The 19,639-nt window shown below is 45.5% G+C and overlaps 1 long non-coding RNA gene across 1 annotated transcript; it reads right to left on the minus strand.

Moving 5' to 3' along the window:
• Positions 1-1,383: 1,383 nt before the first annotated feature.
• Positions 1,384-5,837, minus strand: LOC125946446 (uncharacterized). Its single transcript, XR_007467593.1, has 3 exons — positions 5,734-5,837; positions 2,205-2,247; positions 1,384-1,746 (listed from the first exon to the last, which is right to left on the minus strand). It is a non-coding gene; the product is annotated as an uncharacterized LOC125946446 (long non-coding RNA).
• Between the last annotated feature and the right edge of the window lie 13,802 nt (positions 5,838-19,639).

The following is a 19,639-nucleotide window of genomic DNA, read 5'->3' on the forward strand; positions in this document are numbered from 1 at the left end:
GGCGTCAGGTCCTTTAGATACCTCCTTTCTAGATACCTATATGGAACGACGTTACACATAAATTACAAATATAAGGAACGACGTTCTATATATTCATACATTTCACTTTTTAGCATTACATAATACGTATGTAGAACTATGTTCTAGTGACATCGCCGCTAGTTATCCGGAGCAATGTTCTAATGTTCAACATACCTGTACTTGTTATCTGAAACATTCTTCCTAGTACCTGTAACTGTAACCGTGCTTAAGTAAATCGGACACGATCCCCAATACTTCATTCAACTCATCGTCTGAGCCCGCCCCGGTCAACCTCAGCAAAACATTTGTTAAAATAACAGGGGTGTATTGACATGGGTGAATTGCGCTGGGACCAGAAACGTAAGTGCATGCATTTGAAGTATAACTTTACACTTCAAATAAATACAATTAAAATGTACTGCTTCAGAAATCACACACGCATCAGTTCTGCACTGTCAGACGACAGTTGCGTCGTACTTGCTTGGCCGCGAGCTATTAAAGCCGAGTAAATTAATGTCTTTCTCTTTTTTTAAATGACGAGAGGCGGGAATCTCTATGATCTCAGTAGATTTACAGATGTTTATGGAATATGCGAAGTGTAACACCATTATTTTCAGTCTTGAGTTGCCTCTTTATGCAGTAGGAGATCGTTCCTGTCACGCAAGTAAGGGATTTTTCCAAAAATGAGCATCATTCTTTTATTATCGGCCTAATCTTATTTTTTTAATACATGGACAATCGCAGTTTCAAACATTCATTGGTGCATGCTTCCTGACAAAATTGCAGGGAACGCAACATGCAAGTAATAACAAAGAAAGAACGGCAATTTATATAGAAGCCTTCTGGCGTCCGTTTTAGTAAAGCTGCAGAAAAATGTTACAAGCCTTCGGAAAGCGGAGGCTCACACGACTTCAATAATAGATTTCCGACACACGGTAAGAACGCAGTCAGCAGTTGTTGAAAACGTTTTCGCCTAATCTATCAATGCACGAATTGTACATTGACAGGAACGGATAGGTCCTCAAAGAATAAAGGAATGTTAACATTCCTTGCCTCTCCTTCCTTTTGGCAGAACTAGTTATGTGCCCTAATGTATGTGCATTTAAGTAGTCTCGCACAATGAAATGAGATAACATCTGCCAAAGGCTGCTTCAGCGCCGAGTGCCAGTTAGGAAGGTCGCTTTATCCTAACTGCAGTGCACGACCAATTTGCCCTGGCGCTATCACCATAGATGCTTGGGATGAGCACAGGTGGGGATGTCCCAAAGTCCTTTACACCAAACTTCGTTCGTCTTGATCGAGACTGAGTGCAATCATCCACTTCAAAGCGAAGACCATTGCGTTACATCATCAGGTGGCCTTTTAATTTTATTCTCCCCGAGCTTCAATTTGCACGGCCTAAAACGCATCGAAGTGACAATTTGTAAGGTGCTGCCGGCCTGAGATCTGAAAGGCACCGTCGGACGAGGTCAACTCTTCAGCAGGGCTCCTACACTATGCCGAGGACCACGCGTGCAGCGATGATGAAGACGATGACGCTGACGAATGTCGGCGCTCCTGCCATGCCCCACTGCTGGAGCGCTGCAAAGTACCCGTTCTTCGGGATGGCTCCTTTGTGTCGCGACTGGAGATAGGCGGCTAAGGTTGCTGGCCGAACTCCAGTCTTCCCGAAGCCAACCTTGTGGAGTAACCATGGTGTGATAAATGTTGCCAAATAGCCGAGGACTGCAAAATAAGTTTTTCAGAAAATTATGTCTGCGCGGTTCGGCAGCGGCGCGTCGTTGCAGACAATAGACAGTGCACTTTTCGGGCGTGTTGATTTTGATCTGTCAGCTGCCTCGCGGCGCACGGCAGTATTGCGATGGCAATCGGCACTCAACATCGACAGGCAGATTGTACGTGATACAGCGGCCGGTCTTCCCAAGACTGATCATATGAGCCCATACCCGTCCGTACAGTTATTGTTTCACCCACCCATGCTACCAAATATCCCTACCTCCATCCTTACCGCCGTCCGTCCGTGAGTCAGTGTCAGTCTGTCAGTGAAATGCTTGCCGATGAATGAATGAATCAATCAATCATGAATCAATCAATCAATCAATCACTTGTTTAATTGCATTCATCTACTTATTTATTTATTATTTCGTGTGTATAAATATAATACAGTATAAAGTTTTACTCACAGGCAGCGATGAAGAGTCTCATCAGGAAAATCATTGTGATCACCTGCAGAAGGTGACATGAAATTGTAGCTCATTTGCAAAAAAGCTCTAGTCACTATTGAACGTAATATTACGCAGAAAATGGCCGAAGCAATAAAAAAATGAGCATAGATTAGGGCCATTCTACCGCTACACCCCCGGAGCCAGGATGACGACCAACAGTGAAGAAGCAAGCGGCGAGTGTGTGCTGTATCTGTGGTCGTCAACACGAAATCTGCGTAGGAACACTCTTGTGCGGTGCTTCAACCATATTTTTTATCGAATCCTTGATCGTTATTATTGTCTCAGCATTTACAAGCTTTCCAGATTACTAAGCTGATATATTAAGCCCTTACTTGGTTCGTTTTGTATCCTTCAAGAACCTGCAGTCTTCATGCGTACCGCTGTGTTAGCCACACACATGAGAATGCGACTTTAGAACAGTTAGGCTGCAGCCAAACTCTACGCATGCAAGTTATCATTGTAAAGTCACCGCCCATGTGTAACACCATGTAATTGCCATTACAGGCGATAGCCGTCCATGTTGTCCCCAAAGCGGCAACAGTCTGCACCCTTCCTGTTTTAAGTGTCCCTTATTTGTGCATGTTTTTCGCGCAGTTCTGCATATGTACTTGCGAAATTAACCAAGCCCAAGCTTAAATTCTATTGCAACAGTGACGTCACGTCGGAAAAGTCAGTTGGTAACACAGTGCTTCGTGTGTTCCGACACATATTCGCGGCTTTTTATGTGCGGCGCATCTCCCGTGACAAAGCTGCAGCCATTATACGAACAGCATATCTGCTGCGCCAAAAGCTAATGCAATATGTATATAAGCGTACAGATGATAAAGGAAGACCTGGATAAAAAAATTACACCATCTTCCCGTAGGGGAACCCTGAGTAGTATGCGAAGCAGCCATGGGGTCGACTCAAGTTCCCATTAGTTTTCAGTTCGTCGTTTCCGTTAGGTTGAGGTACGTAGCTACCGTTATATTCACCGTGCGTTGCGGGAGGAGAATAAGAGGAGCGGAGCGCGCGTCATTATACCGCGAGCTACAGTGGCGCCCCCCCCCCCCCCCCCCCCAGCGGAGTATGCAGCGCCTACCGTCGCGCCTCTAACTTAAGCTGCTTCGCATTATCGCGCGCGGAGCCGCACGTGTTGCCATTCGTTGCGCAATCCAGAGAGGAGAGGAGCGTCGGAGAGGAGAGGAGGAATGCCGAGAGGAGAGGATATGAGACAAGAAAAGGAGAGGAGGGGGAGGATGATGCGCATGCGCAGTAGGGGTGTGGACGCTGCACGGCGGATGGAGGGAGGGAGTGACATAGCCCCGACCATAAGCTGCTTCGCATCTAAAAATATTCAGAGCCCTTCCACTACTGTGAAGATGGAGGCCAGCGAAGCTGTGTCTATATGCTGGGTTTGCTGTAGTGAATATTGCTATAGTGAATTTATACAGGCCTGTATAAATTCACTATAGCAATATTCACTGCAGCAGACCCAGTAGCACTCTCTATCTCGCTCTCATTTTCTCTTTCTCTCTCCCGAGCATAGCGCGCGACGCTCCGCGAGGTGGTTGTTAGGCAACGCAGTAGCAGGCGGCACACATTACGGCCGGATTGAACAGCCCCGCTGTTAAAAAGTTAATTATTAAATTTTAGTTAATTCGGCTGCTGCCAGCGTTAATTATCATCTCACTTTGTCCTGGCCACATAACTTATTTACACAGGTGGTCTTCGCGTGCCTCCCAGTGTCTAAGTTTAACAAAGCCATAAAGCTAAATTTTGAACACCCGGTATAACATCATTGTTTACTATGTAGTAGTTTTATCAGCTGTATAAGGACATGCAGCAGCACCAGCAACGCGCAGAACTGTTGTCGACGCCGTCGGCGTTTTGCCCGCGTTCGCACCGAACGCGCGCGGCGTTCGTGACTGTTGCCGGTGCCTCTGGGGGCGGCTCGGAGTAAAGCCCCTAGATATTTTTTTGCTTTCAAAGAGCAGAAAATCTAGGGACTTTCGCTCAGAGGTTTTCGACGAGATCAGAACGGGACAGAGCGAGAGAGATTGTGGTTGTGAAGACACTCGTCCAGCAGCGTCGGAAGTCTTTACTCCTTCTCGCCTCGTAGCGTTTTTATATAATTACGCATTTGGTGCCGCAGCTAAACGTCGCCTCCCCTCCCTCCCTCCCGTCCTCCCACGGCCTTTCGCGCGGCTGAAGAAGTCACGCTTTCTTTCTATATATGGTGATTGTAAAGGAGGAAAGAGACGCTGAATTCTGCACGACTTCAGGGAGCACGGCGCAGAACGCGCGTTTGGTCTCCGCCGTGCATTCGCTCCCCGTGAAAGCGCGCGTCCCTCGCGCTCTTTCACTCGCACATACAGCATACGGCGTGCGGCGCTGAGTTTGGCGCTGAGCCGTGCTGCCTCAAGGGCTGCAGAAGATAGCGCCAACCTTTCCCTTTCCCTCAAGAACCACTTATCATCATCGGCGCTGAGTCGTGCTCCCTAAAGGGCTGCAGAAAATAGCGCCTCTTCCTCTTCCCAACCACAATCTCTCTCTCTCTCTCTCGACGATTTCATCGCCGTTGACGTCATACGGAACCTCACGGCGAAGGCGACGCCGACGGCAGAAATCCGCTTTGAGTGTCCATTTAATTGATATCGCAATAAAGACAACAACAGTAATTATGACAATACGAACAGCAATACGAGCAGCACGATTATTCTCCTCCGTATATTCAATTATTCAACTTTACTGATATATGCGAAGTATATAGGTGAAAAGAAGCAGGCGAAATTTGTATGCGCATCTGTCTTTTACCGTCAGGTGAGAAATTGAGAAACAGGTGTTTACGGAGTAGGAGTCCCTTGAAGATTGATAATCTAACAGCAGCGCAATACTTCTGCTTTTGCTCTCAATGTCAAAAAGAACAGTAGGATAGATGGCAAGTCTTTAATTTCTTAATTCATTGATTTTTTTCTTCTCTGTGCTTGTAACCTAAAGAAAAGTAGTCAGAATATATTGTTAAATAAATCCAGCAGCTTTTATTTAGACCACAGAAATATTGTGGACAAAGCCGAGCTCAGGAAACAGTCACCGTCTTGTGCCAGTTTGACAGCAGTTTTATGTTTCCGTCTTCCATCATCGATTCTTTTTCGTGTTGCCAGTGAGCCAATATATTGAGACGGCGTGCACTACGCTTCTACACGTGTAAACGCGTGTTATTTACCAGACGAATATCAAATATGTGTTGCCTTAACAGAGCACACATGCAACATCTTTCATTGAGAAGGCGAGTGACGTTGGGCTATGTGAACGACGAATCTTTCTGGTGAAATTTTATCGGCACAACCAACGCCGCTCACAGCCCTTGCGCTGTTTGGAAAGAAGCCTGAGCACACCAGCTTATTTGTGTACGTTACTGTATCGCGAGTGCTGGCCAGCGGATACTGGAGCAGGTAAGTGTGGATGCGCAGGCCTAGACCCCACATGTCACCTCACAAGATCGTACCGGAGTCAGCCGTGACTTGCAAGCGCTGGCACGTCCTTGTTGGGGCCTGTACGTCGGTGCCAATCGCAGCCACCTATGGCCTCCTCTCGGGCGCCCCGTACCTGCTAAATGATAAAAAAACATTACTGCAGATTAATGGCAGTTGTCAGAATCAAGGTTAAGAGGAGCTAGAAGCCTTGATTGAAACGTTTCAAATAAATGATATGCAACGACACATAGGTATGATTTCAATTGCACAGATGATTGCACAGACGCATCCAAAATCGTTTTGTTTCCAGGTACGCTCAAGGCAAATCTTTGTCCCATCGAAGCTTTGTGACCCGTGGCTTCACGGTAGCGCGTACGTAACTGTTTGCTCTGTACACCACGTGCTGACGTGCCTGTCCAGCAGGAAGCCAAGTCGCGAATAGTCCGACCACACGATCCACGTCTCCTTTCTCCACTGTTTCCAACGATTGGCCCAGTCTCCATACATTATCTCCAGGATCGGCCAACATTGCTATTTCATGGTCCCAGTGATTGAATTACCTTACACCTGGCCAGAAACCGATCGAGCAGACACACCAAGTCTCGAGGAGGAAGGGAAATAAAAGTTCGCTTGCACCCCTTAAGTGTTTTGTACTAGCTCAGCTCGTCAACGGCGATGATCCCGTTTTTAAAGTGATTTCGACGAACTCAGCACGTCCACATAGTTCTTCTACTGCATAGACGGCTGTAGTACCAGCGTTTGAAATCGGCGGTTATTTCGCTATTTATTTCGTTTTTACTACATAAATTGCAGAAATGTTTCAGCCGCGTTGACACAGTGTTCGTGTTCTACAACATAGATGGTAGCCATTTCGTCAACACTGAAGGGGCACGTTTATTTGGGGCCTTTGTTTTCTACTACATATGTGGCGGCACTTATTCCGCGCTCGAAGAACACGCTTTTGCAATCCCACGCTTACTGCGCATTTTTCCTCGTTTTTAACTGTACCGTGTGTGGCAATGACAAGTACATATATATTGTATAGTGAAGAAGTAAAATTGACATTTTGACGCTTGAGACATGAAGCAAATCTGTTCAAAAAGCTTTAGAAGGGTTTTAGACGGCGCAAAGCTTGAAACTACGCCATAAAATTAAAAAAAAAGCGAAATAAGGTTACTTTCGATCAAAATACTAAAACACTTTTGGGGTTAATAAAGGAATTACGCGGTTGAAGGTGAATACTTGTTGCAGTAAGGATATCTAGGTGACATTTGTTGTTTCATTGGGTAATTCTTTACAGAGCAAAAGCGGTCACCGGCACATCTGTAGGGGTAGTACAGATCGCTGTATACTATAGTTTGTTAGATATGTGCTTCTCTGTGTTAAGCTATTCGGCAAGAAACGTTCAGCAAGGTTCGGGAAGTTGTCGCAACGAAAGCTTCGATTTAGAACACTCCGTCGGTAACGCTTACAATCTGCAGGCGATGGGTATGTACCACCTGTTCATTAGCACTATAGTGATGACACATTTGACAGTTATTGTGCAGCTATCTTCCACCCACACACCACCTTCGTAAAAGAGAAGTTATTAAATAAATATATAAAGTTCTTCAGATAAAGCCATTCTTAGGTTGAGAGGGTTATACACTGTGCTAGGTATGAATACTATACTTCTAAGGAATGTTTTGAGGATGGTACTTAACGGCTAAATAGAATTCCTAGTCCTGAGTCCATCTGAACACTGTGTACCTTAGCTCTCTTTGTAATAAATCTATTCGTTTGCTGCATGAGAAAACGATTCAATCTGAGTTGGAACTTAAGTATAGCGGTGGTACGTGCAACCCGCATCGGCTGCCGAATGAAACTACACATTTCCAATTTGAAACAAATAGTAGCTGGAAAGGAGGACACATCATCAAATAATGTAGAGAGGTTAAGTGGGGTTTCTGTTTTATTAGATATGTTTCATTTTCATTTTGCTTTTTTCTTCCCGCCATAACTGCATCGGCAAGCACAAAGTTCTACCCCTGGTATCGCCATGATCGGCCACTCTGCGACTGGCATGCCAAGAAATGGATAGAAGCTGAAGAGAACGATTCTTACAAAATGGGGCCCCTGAATCGCATTTGATTTGCAATCCTACGCAGGAAAAGGGCACACTATTGACACGCGTTCATTGTTTATCTTTTTCTGCTGATCATTTTTCACTGGCTAACCACAGTGATAAAGTCATCGCTCGGAGCAAGGGGCGAGAAAAGAGAACGTGACAATATGGGCAGAACGTAAGTAAAATATAAAAGAGGTGAACAGTTACTACCATGTTAGGTTTCACAAAAATTAATTCGAACCTTCTATGCGGTTTACTTTTCTGTGGATAAAAATATTGATCACTATATTTGTTGATATATGGGGTCCACAGACTTCCAGAAGAGTTGTTCACCTGCAGGAAATGTGTAGAGATTAGTTTACAAATATGTGGGGGGCCCTTATTTCAAACGCTGTCCCTGGACAATCTCTAAACTTCCCTTGAAATCGTCTCTAGGCTCTTTATAGGCTCTCTGAATAAACTCTTCTAATCGAAAGGTGGCTTGCACAGAGGCTCCCATCAGACAAGGAACGTGGTGGTGTGCATACGCAATCCCACAGAAGCGTTTCACGAACGGTTATTGCGCGGACGATTTCAACATATTTGTTATCTTTCCATTGCTCGCTATAAGATGCAGATCGTGAGACTGCGTCGCGAACGATCTCCACTTCGCCCTAGAAAATTCGTTGCGTGGAGGTAGGAAAACAAGCTGTACTTACGCTGCGGCCGATTTGCGTCGTCGTCCTCTGCGCGCGCTCACGTGACGCGCGATCAGCCCGAGAAGCGGTAAAGCCACCAGGCTCCATGAGATGGCCAGCTTATCAATTTAAATCTAGGAATCTGGGAGTCAGAATAAGACGAGTTGGAAGAAAAGCACAAGCCAGAACGTAGAAATAAAACTAGAAAAGACTATCGTGTATACTGAGTGATTGGGACTAAATTGTACATTGATGCCATTGATGAGCTTCGGGCACGTATAGTTCCTTAGAAAAATACTTGCCATCATCAACAACAACAACAACAACATCATCATCATCATCACATTGTTCCCTCAGGAGCACGGCTCTAGACTAAAGCCAAATGTATGTTGCCTTGACACGTGCGATTTCCTGAACGACAAAAAATTCGGCACTGATTTGATAGTTTTTGTCTCTGGAATTTGCACTCAGACTTTGAATATATCTCAGCCATTTTCAAGTTATCGTGGAGTGTCTTATTTTTCTCCTTTCTTTATTCTCTTCCAATTGACTTTGATTTCCATATTATGGTAGACTTACCGCTGCGTGGTTCTTATTCATTTGTCGTTATATTAATCTTTGTATGTTTATGAAGTTCTAGCTTTGTTTTTATTATTCTGCTACCTAGGTTTCCACCTAGGTTTCTTTTTTTCGTTCCACAGCCCTCTTCTTGAGAGCTGAGGGTCAGCATGAAGCCTCTTTCCTGGACAGGCCCTCGATAATCAGCATCTTTGAGTAAATGTTTGGCATCATCATCTTCATTGTCATGTCACCAATACCACCATCAAAGAAAGAAAAAAGCTTGATTTTTTTTTACTTGCATCAAAATATTTCGTTGTTACGAAAACTATCACGGAGATCTAAAGCAGCTTCCTACATTCCCACTGTCTCTGAAATATGACGTGTTTGCAGTGAAACAGACATATTATAAGTTACTCCAAATAGCACATCTAAACTGCCTTTGTATGCAAAATTGTGAAAATCAAATCAAATCAAATCAGTTTATTTCAGCATCAGATGAGACAGTACAACAGTCACAACAGTGATACTGTGGGGTGAAAGCAAAAAGCCATCAAGGCTTGACAAGGGCTTTCACACCATTTAGCACATAGCAAACAGCTACAAGAAATCATAAGTACTTATAATACAGTGGTAAACATGTCTGAGTATTTTATCGCTTTTGTTCTGAAATGCACAAAAAAAAGAGGTTTGTAGAAAAAGAAATGGTATCATTCATTTTTAGTGGAAAACCTGTTTAGTGTTTGTGGCAGTAAATATTTCATCATTTGGCGACCATAGTTTGTACGTGTGTAAGGGATTCTCCAATCATCAGAGGCTCGCGTGCTATACGGGCCGGTGCATGATGTTAAATGCGCTAAGTCTACGAGAAAAGAATCATGGTTTCTTCTGCAAGTATGATATCTCTTAAGTAAATTCGAATTGTAAATGTCAGGCATTGGTAGTAAATTAAGGGCTTCAAATATGGGTTTAGAGTGTGCATCGCGTGGAGCACCTGTAATTATGCGTACAGCTTTTTTCTGTAGCCTATATATTCTGCCTAAGTTCTTTTCCGTTGTGGTGCCCCATACCAGATAGCAATAAGTTAGCGTAGATACGAATAGAGAATTATATAGTAGAAGTTTGATCCTTTGCGGCAAGCTAAAGCGAAGACGTGATAGGACACCTACGACACGAGAAAGTTTAGAGTGAACAAGATCAGAGTGATTGTTCCATAACATATTTTCGTGAAATATCACTCCCAGGATTTTCACTATAGGTTCAATTTTAATTGTTTCCGGGCCAATCGTTAGTGTCAAATCGCAGTTTACGGGCTTATTTTTGGGACGAAAAAGCACTGATTTTGTTTTAGAAGTGTTTATAATTAACGAATTCCTTATACTCCATGCGTTCAGTGATTGCAAGACATCGTTTGCTTTGTGCACAAGTTTATGCAAATCGCAGTCCCTAAAAAACAAGCTTGTATCATCTGCATAAATAATGAACGTTGTACTATTATCTATGTTCACCAAATCATTTACATAAATATTGAAAAGTAGCGGACCCAGAATACTACCTTGGGGGACGCCATTTGACAACTCTTTAAAATTAGACGCGTAGCCATTTATTTCAACTTTTTGCTGTCGGTATTTCAAATATGATTTTATGACATTTAAGAAGTTACACCGGAAACCATAGTGGTCTAGTTTTTTAATTAGTGTAATGTGATTAATTCTATCGAAGGCTTTTGAAAAGTCAACGAATATTCCAAGTGTATATGTTTCCTTTTCGAATGCATCTAGTATGATTTCTTTTTGCGTTAGTAGAGCAGTTTCGGTTGAACGCTGCTTTGTGAAACCAAACTGGAAAGGCGTAATAATGTGGTGCTTGGTTTAGAAAAACTATCCGTTCATGTATTACTTTTTCAATTACTTTAGAAAAAACTGGCAGAATAGAAATTGGTCTATAGTTTGATATGCTATTTTTGTCTCCACCCTTGAAAATAATAGAAACTTTGGCTATCTGAAGACGCCTAGGAAAAGTGCCTAATGTAAACATTAAATTAATGATATATTCTAAGACGTGCGATTTCCTGAAAAGCCTTCCCAAATAGCTCTCGCTATCCATATAAGGCCTAGAACAAGCAGGGCTCCACGCTGATGAACAAACTGCAAAAGCAAACACTTGTTCTGAGCTACTTGGATCATGAATAAAATATGAAATGAGATTACTTTTAGCACTTGGAAAGGTGTCATGAAAAGCGATGGAAAAGATGAACTATTAAAGCGGAATGTGACGCTTTAACTAGAAGGATTGGTATTCGCTTCTTTTATTGTTAGTATGCTGCATATATATATATATATATATATATATATATATATATATAGTATACTGCTGTTGTTTGGTATCTTTATTATTAGAATAGCGGATGTATCAACGTATTTTGACACTGCTGTTCTCAAGAGCAAACGACGGAAAAGAAGCTTATTCTGTTGTTCTGCGCTGTGCACCTATAGCATGAACCATGCTAAGTGATGTGCAGTTGTACACTGCAGGTACAGGAACACCCCCCCCCGGTGCTTTGCGCCTTCAGCTCCTGTATTTTTCTTGAAATGTATCAAGAACAACTCGATGAATAAGATGAAATAAAAGAAAACAAAATTGGAGCTCGAATGCCCAATAAATCAATAAGTAACTAAATAAAATTTGAGCTCGCATATTCATGCAGATGTTGACGGCAATTTTAGCAACATACTCCAACCATGAGTTTCCTTCCGTTTCAAGTCCTGACTCAAAGTGCAGCTGGGGATAAGTGTAAATAGTATAGCCTTCCCAACCCCATTGTATGACCGGGCAGGGAGCGTCACAAAGCTTTCCCTGGATTCCTGGCGTGAAAAATCGTTCGGAAATAGCGATGGCGGCAAGCGGTTGAACACAGCGTCTCGCGATTGTCAAGTTGCAGGACTGATTGCTGGCAACCTTCTAAAGGAAAACTTCCCGCTCGGCATTCCCCCCCCCCCCCCCCCCCCCCTTGTTGTACCGTGAAAGCCACTCGCCAAAATTGGAGTGTATCGGAGTAGCTCTGCCGCATCACTGTACATTGACGTGTTCTACCCTCACGCTTCAATGCTTCGCAAAAATACTGCATGGCCTTCAGCTAGCGACGTTTCAATTAGTGAAACGTCTGAAATCTGGGCAAGGGTTGTCACAGTTCACTGCATGTTCGCTACTACACCGTTTTTTATTAACTTTATGAAACAGACTGATCGCTGTTGGTTGAGGAAGGCATGTTCATCTGAGTTGGCATATGTCAGCGTCTGGCAAGTTCTGCCGGTACCAGTGGGTTAACTCGTCGAATCTGTCAGACCATCGGTACTGCATGCTCAGGTGCCGAAAATCCATCGGCATCAGCTACCAGACGGGCCTCCATGTGGCAAGATTCCACCGAGAGGTGGTTTCGCTATTGCGCACGTCGTGCTACGGAGCCGAGCAAGAGCCTCAGTTGGCGCCAGTGGGCATGAAGTAGTGAGATCTGCCACTTAAGTAGTCAGCCGTTTCTCAACCAGGGGCCGTATTCTGGAACGCTTCGGTTTTCGAAGAATTTGCTTTGCTAGCAGGGATTCGCCGCCGCATGGCGGACGCCATCGTCTCGGAGCGTGCATGCATATTATTATGACGTCACGCACATGTCAATTATGCGAAAATCGAATCCGTCGTCTACTACGAAGCGAAGTGGCGCGAGGTGTTTCGGTGTGATTCGAGGGCGCCGTGTGCCGTGTGCAGAGCCTGTGCGGCACTATGCACAGGCGAGATCGGCGTTCAGAGCAAGAAGCGTTCCCAATTTGCTATATTTTCCCTTGGTTTGTGACCTTCTCATCCAGAAAAAAAATCTGCGCGCCGATTGGCCTCTGTCCTTACACTCGTTCTCATCACGTCAGTGGACCGCCCAAATCTGACGGCACCGGCAAAGTGAATTCTTCGGAAACCGAATCGTTACAGAACCACGGCCCCAGGTCGATATGACGGGAATAATTTTGCATGATTCTAATAATTGTCATATTTTTGCACAAAGAATATTTGCCTTGTTACTAGCGCCTGATTTGGGGCGTCCGTTTTCGGCTGTAAGCTTAGTTTTGTTCTTTTTTTTTCGAATATTCACACATGCCCAATACTGCGACGTTCCAACGAAATATTCTGTACTATTTCCACGCGCTATGCATGTATAATGGTATCGAAAGATTTTCTCAGACATCCGTGTTGGTTTAGCCTCAAACCGCACATTTAGAGCGCAGCTCTTAGGCACCCGTTCCTGCGGCGAGCGACGACGTCGAAGTCCCTCGGCGTAACCGAGCGAAAATACACAGCGAAGGATGAAAGAGCGAACGGGGAGCGCAGCGGGTGCTGAAAGACGATGATAGCGAAGAGAGCGCGAGGAGGAAAGCGGAGGAGGGTGCAGCGGAACCATTAGGCGGAAAGCGGAGGATGAGGGTATGGCGAAAGCGTGAGAAGAAAAGCACAGTGCCGCGCAATATGGGCTCTGCGGCGACGATGGCTACCAGGTGCATGGCCCCAGATTTTTTGGCAAAGTTTGCAAACTTGAGCTGCTTTTTATGATTTATGAATGTCGCGTCAAGTTCTACGCAAAATAAATTTTGTTAACTGAAAAATTTCATTCATTGGTCTAGTAGCTTGGAGTTTGAAGTCTTGTGACGATGAGAAGATACCAGAGGGTTACGTCCTTCGAACGAGTTTACACAGACAATTGCCTGAAGAAGGCAAAATCAGCAACAGCAATTTCGCTCAAAACGTCACTCTTATCAGCTTTTATGCATGTCAGTCTCCACTGTTCGAAGTTTGCTGCTGCTTGTGTGCTGTATCTAATGGTTCTAAAGGTACAAGGTGTCGTTAATAAAGTGCGTTTGTACCCCTCAAAAGGCGCGTGTCACGAGATAACCTTGAAAAAGAGAAGTTTCAGCAGTCTAACAAATTTAAAAAAGGAAAATTTGTCTTGGCCCTCGGCACATTGCAGCGCTATATGTCATTAGGCTAGTGCAAGACAGGGGTAATTGGAGATCGCAGGGAGAGGCCTTTGTCCTGCAGTGGACATAAAATATAGGCTGCTGATGCTGCTGCTGATGATGATGATGTCATTAGTGCATGCGAAGCGACAGGGCGAATTAGAGGGTTTCACACTTTGATCAAGACTTTACGTTCGCTACATTCAGGATTACTCGAAAACTTTTCATGTCATTCATGATAATTTGCTACTTTCCTTATATTATGTTATATTAGGTTATGTTATATTATATTAAATGAGGAATAAATTAGAGCCAATAAACAATCATCACTGTTTATAGATCGCGTTCATCTCGCAGTCATCTCTCAGTTTGTTGTGGCGAACGATGACCAAGCCACATGTAGGCTTTGGAACTTGCGAACATCATTTTGTCCTCCACCAACAGGAAAGACTACTTATGTGATGAAGTAGTTACGTCCATCATCCAACAGATTCTGGACACAATTATACTCAAGAAAAGTGCCAAAGTATAGTGTTTCCGGCCGGCGTCATTTGGCAATCGAGTCTACTTTATTTACAGTCATCTCAAGACGCAGAAATTGCTGCCTTTGGATACTCTTCTTCTCTGCATTCAGTTTAATTTGTCATAACGGAACTACACGACTGTCTGATGCTAAGGTATTGCTTGTCATGGTTCCGCAGCACCAGGAAGCACCCAAGCTCGTCAGTCAACTTGATCGGCTCAGCGAAGCCCCTATGACGCGGTCCATAAGTAACTGACGAGCGCTGTCAAGCCGGCGGCGGGGATCTCGACGAGCCATGGAATGCCCGTCACTGGCGTACTGTTGCATCGTGGCGAAGTAGCCATCCTTGGGTATAGCGCCTTTGTATTGCGCCTGCAGCAACGCGGCGATGGATCTTGATCTCACGCCACTCCTTCGGAAGCCAATCGCCCAGAGCACGCGTTGCGGGGCCCACAAAATGAAGCTTGCCCAGCCTGTGAGAAGTGTTTATTTACTCACTCATTTGATCATATTGCTCATTTAGGAAATTTCAATACTTACATTGACTGATTCATTGATTGATTGGTTAATTGATTGATTTATTTGCAATGACGAAGATAGAGCTAGCGTCGCGGCGGCCGCATGGCTCCTGAAGTGAGGAAGACAAAGACCAAAGGATCGGTGTCGCTGCTTTTCTCGCACTGGCGCTTGGCTGGAACTGCTCGGCTGCTCTCTGCGCTGGACCTGACGTAACTGGGGTTGCCGCTGAACATCAGTAAGCCCCGAGGAGTCTCACGTATGACATAATCTGCAGCGCCCGTGTTGACAAGTGCGAATGTAGCGGCTCCTCCAACCTGTATTTCTATAATTTTTTGAGGCGATAGCGGAAGTCGCGGATTTCGACAATCGTGCAGCTCTTGCCTCTGAAGCTGCAGCACTTAGTTTCCCTCGTTGGAAGGCAGGCGACGATGCATCGGTGATATCGCACGGTGACGCAGTGATGGTGAACGACGGCTGCTGAAGTTCTGACAGCATCCTGGTGGGTTGCAGGTACGTGTGGATCAACGACGATGTCCGGACGCGACAGGCGGCGATGACAACAGCGCGCCACATGTCCCGTGAGACCGCAGGAGAAGCATAGCGGCCGATTGTCCCGCGTGCGCCATGGATCTTAAGGGCTGAAGTCCTGAGGGGGCATTTGAGGCACAAGGAGACGCGCTGGGCGCGGTGGCGGCGTCGAGTAGGGGAGCGTCGTTGGTCTAGGATGCGACACGACTCCAGCGTATACGTCAGCGCTGCGGCAATCTGAGCGTGTTGGTGGACTGGCAGAAGAGCCTCTGCAACCTGCTCGCGAATGGCTTGCTGCATGGCCGAGGACAAAGGTTTGGCAGGCTCCTGGGTGAGAGGGAGCAGCAAGAGCTGGCGGGCCCACCTCTTGACGAATGAAGGCTTTGATTTGAGTTAAAAGAGACCCGTCATCAGTCTGTCCTTGAGCACTGGAAAGGGAGGCCACGTGAGGAACAGTTTGGCAGGCGAGCGCTCGATGCCGGCGTAATTCGTCAAAGCTTTGGAAGTAGGGGACCTGTAGCGGCTGCAATGGTGGCAGGATTCTTATCCAGGAGCATTTGAAAAGCGTCGTCTTCAATGCCCTTGAGGATTTTAAAATATTATCTTCCTCAGTCATCGTTCGGCTCACTCGGTTGCATAGATCGATAACGTTCCTCGATATAACTAGGAAAATTCTCGCCCGGCTGCTGCAGCTCGTTGAGGGAGGCGCTGTTAGGCGCGAAGCTTTCGCACGGCCGGACGGCCAAATACCTTCACGAAGGCAGTCATAAAGTCATTTCATGTCGCAATAATTGCTTCATGGTTTTGGAACCAGAGGTTGGCGACATCCGCAAGATACAAAATAACGTTGGTAAGCTTTGTCGGATCGTCCCATTTGTTGTGGTTGCTCACCCGTTCGTACGATCAAAGCCAGTCGTCGACGTCCGTATCAGCGGTGCCACTGAACACGGCTGGGTCTCGTTGACAAACGGCACCGCAGGTTACTGGCCCAGTTGACGAAGTGGGTCGCTCACCGGCGTCGTCTGGCATGGTCTAGGCGGTAGCGGCGGGCAGAGTGCGACTCCGGAGTTCCGGGGCGTGTCGTTAGGGTACACCGCACTTCCACCAAATGCTACAGGGTTTACTGAGTCCAAGCCAAGCGCCAAGGTGAGGAAAGCAGCGACACCGGTCCTTCGGTGTCGCGGCCTCACTTTAGGAGCCATGCGGCCGCAGCGAAGCTTGTGCTATCTTCGTCATTACAGATTGATTATTATTGATTCATTAAATTATTGATTGATCAAACATTTCGATAATTCAGCGTCTTAAATATACACTGAAACTGAGAGAAGCGCCGTTATGGAGGGCTTCGGATTTATTTTTGTTACATAAGTGTCTTCAACTGCCAACTTGACGTTGGGAAAAGGTTCGGTTGGCTGCTTTGTCAAGTTGCTTTGTTTCGGCGGGAGGATAGGGTTAACTTCGGGAGCATTCGCAGAGGCTTGTGGGTTGTTGCTGAAGGTGGTAGTGGGACACCCTTATCTTGATAAGCATAACGGTCGCGTTTAAGGTTAACACGAACGATACAGAGGCGCAATCGGAGACACCAGCTGTTTGCACTCACAGGTAGCCTCCCTCATAACGGCCAAGCGAGCCGGTGCTGCTTAGCTTCGTCACAGTTTCTTGCAGGGCGAGTTGGGACATACTTGTTAATAAACGAGAAACCAGCAATAAGGGTGCGTACGCAATCAAGAAATGGGAAGCACGGACGCTGGATTTACAACTAAGTTGTCAGTATAGTGCTCGTTCTGTCCACTTTTTCCTTTGTGTACGCGTCATTTTCGCTGGTTTCCTGTTCATCTGGTTTCTGATCCATCTACAGTTGACATGGTTTCCGGTTCATTGGTTTCTTGCTCGGGTGCGCAAGGGAAAATGTGGGGAAGACGAGTGCTGGACTTACAACTGCATGAGTTGCAAGTCCTACGTTCGCCCTACTTGTCCACTTCTTTCCTTGCGTACGCATCTCTTTCGCTGGTTTACTGTTGATTTATAAACCGCTTAGCTTCGCTGACTAGATGTACTTAGCATGAAATGGCTGTCTCCAGATTTGTCACCACGAAGTGATTGGCAAGCAAGAATAGTGCCTACGAACACTCCTTAATGGTCATTTCGACAGGTCATGCGGAGAATGCCAAACGAGTCGTACTCATACTGCACAAGAATGTATCGCTAGGATTGACCTCCCCAATGCGAGCTTTGTGGTGGGCAGATAACATAAGAGGAAGGCTTAGGTTGCGGTCGCCTCCTATGTCTCTACTCAAACACATCCACATAAAGCCAACAGACAACGAAGCCAAGGAAAGCATCGGGGAAATTAGGTGTAGTTGAAATTGGAATGTAGAAAATAATGAAGAAAAAGGGAAATGAAAGTGGACGAAAAGATAACTTGTCGCTGGCGGGAGCCGAACCCGCAACCTCCGCATTACGCGTGCGTTGCACTACCAATTGTGCTACGGCGACGGCCATCAATTCGTCCACTAACTTGGGTATTTATGGTTACTAGATCTAGCCCTAGGAGTGTTAGCCAGCGGCACTGGCTAACACTCCTAGAAATTATGAGAGAAATTGTCTCGAAAATAGCCTAGAGAGCGCTACATTTCAGGCGCGTAAACGCCTACTTACATAATCTTAATTTTTCATACATCGCTACGTTATAGTTTAATAAAGTTGTATAAAATAGCTATCCATGCAAAAGAGAATGAAAACAGTGCACCACGTGTCTCTAAGGTGGCCAGAGAAATTCCTTATAAGTACAACATGAATATGATGTCTAAGCTTCGCATGGTTCAGCCAACTAAGCGCCAACTAAAAATATTGAGTTACTCAAGGCAATAGACCGTCGATATGCGCCAGTTTATAATTTCTCTACGTTGCACTCGTTTCACTTTGTTCATATGTGATTTCTAGTTATGGGATACGCCGTGTTTGATAATACATCATGTATTACACTCACCTAGAGCGTATATGATACCGATGAGATGCATGATGATAATCTGCAAAAAACGATGGAAAATCATCATACAGAGTCTGACATTTTGCGTTCGGGAAAATCTTCCTCAGTGCCATGAGTTTCCGCACACAGAATCCCCAAGTAGTTCCGCTCTTGTGTTTTCTTTCATGTGACCATACAGAAGGCAGCTGCTGCCTCCAGCAAGACATCAAGAACACTAACCACGCCGGATTTTCTGCGACACGGGGCCCTTAACGCTGTCGCGTTAAAGCCCGTATTTTTTTTACATACCAAATGTGACGCCCCATCATAAAAAAAAAAAAAAAAAACGATCCGACGACACTTTAGCACTTCTTATGAGTTGTGAATGCCTTAATGTCCAATTCAAATTTTGGTCCTTCGAGTTTTGCAGTGCGAATAATGTACCATAGCGGTACATGCTGCTCGAGCCAGCAAGCAGCAGCCTGTGGTGCCAACGCTGCAAGACACCGACGTCTTGTGCGACGAGAGACCGAGGAAGCGGGTCACGCGACTGGTTCGCCGACGACGAACCGTCTTGCCCCGCGGCGTCGCGTCGCCGTATCCGCTCCATAGAGGCGCACTGGTGACGTGGCGTCGCGGCAATGCCCTCTCCCCTCACACAACAGCTGGCGCGCTAGCACGGAAGCAAGTGTTCCGATTCGCCCACTCTGCTCCGTCGAGGTGCACTCGTAACGTGGCGTCGCTGCCAATGGGGAATTTAGGTGCGGTTTCGCTGCTACAGACGCCGCCGGCTTTTTCGCTTAATGAACCCTTTGCTGCTTTCGCATCCAAATAAAACTATATGCACCATAACCCCCACATCAACTACACGAACGTATGGGGGTCCCATAAAAAAAAAACATGTTTTTCCATATCGAGCATGTCACATGGAATAAATGGTATATGTCGCTCGTGATATGTGGAAACTTAAGGGCGCATATTTGACATTATTATCTATAATATGAGATTATCATATGGGAATTATGGGCACATAATTTTTTTGGATGGTTTGTCTCGACTAA

Source organism: Dermacentor silvarum, chromosome 6 (genome assembly GCF_013339745.2).
Source record: "Dermacentor silvarum isolate Dsil-2018 chromosome 6, BIME_Dsil_1.4, whole genome shotgun sequence".
Taxonomy (NCBI): Eukaryota; Metazoa; Arthropoda; class Arachnida; order Ixodida; family Ixodidae; genus Dermacentor; species Dermacentor silvarum.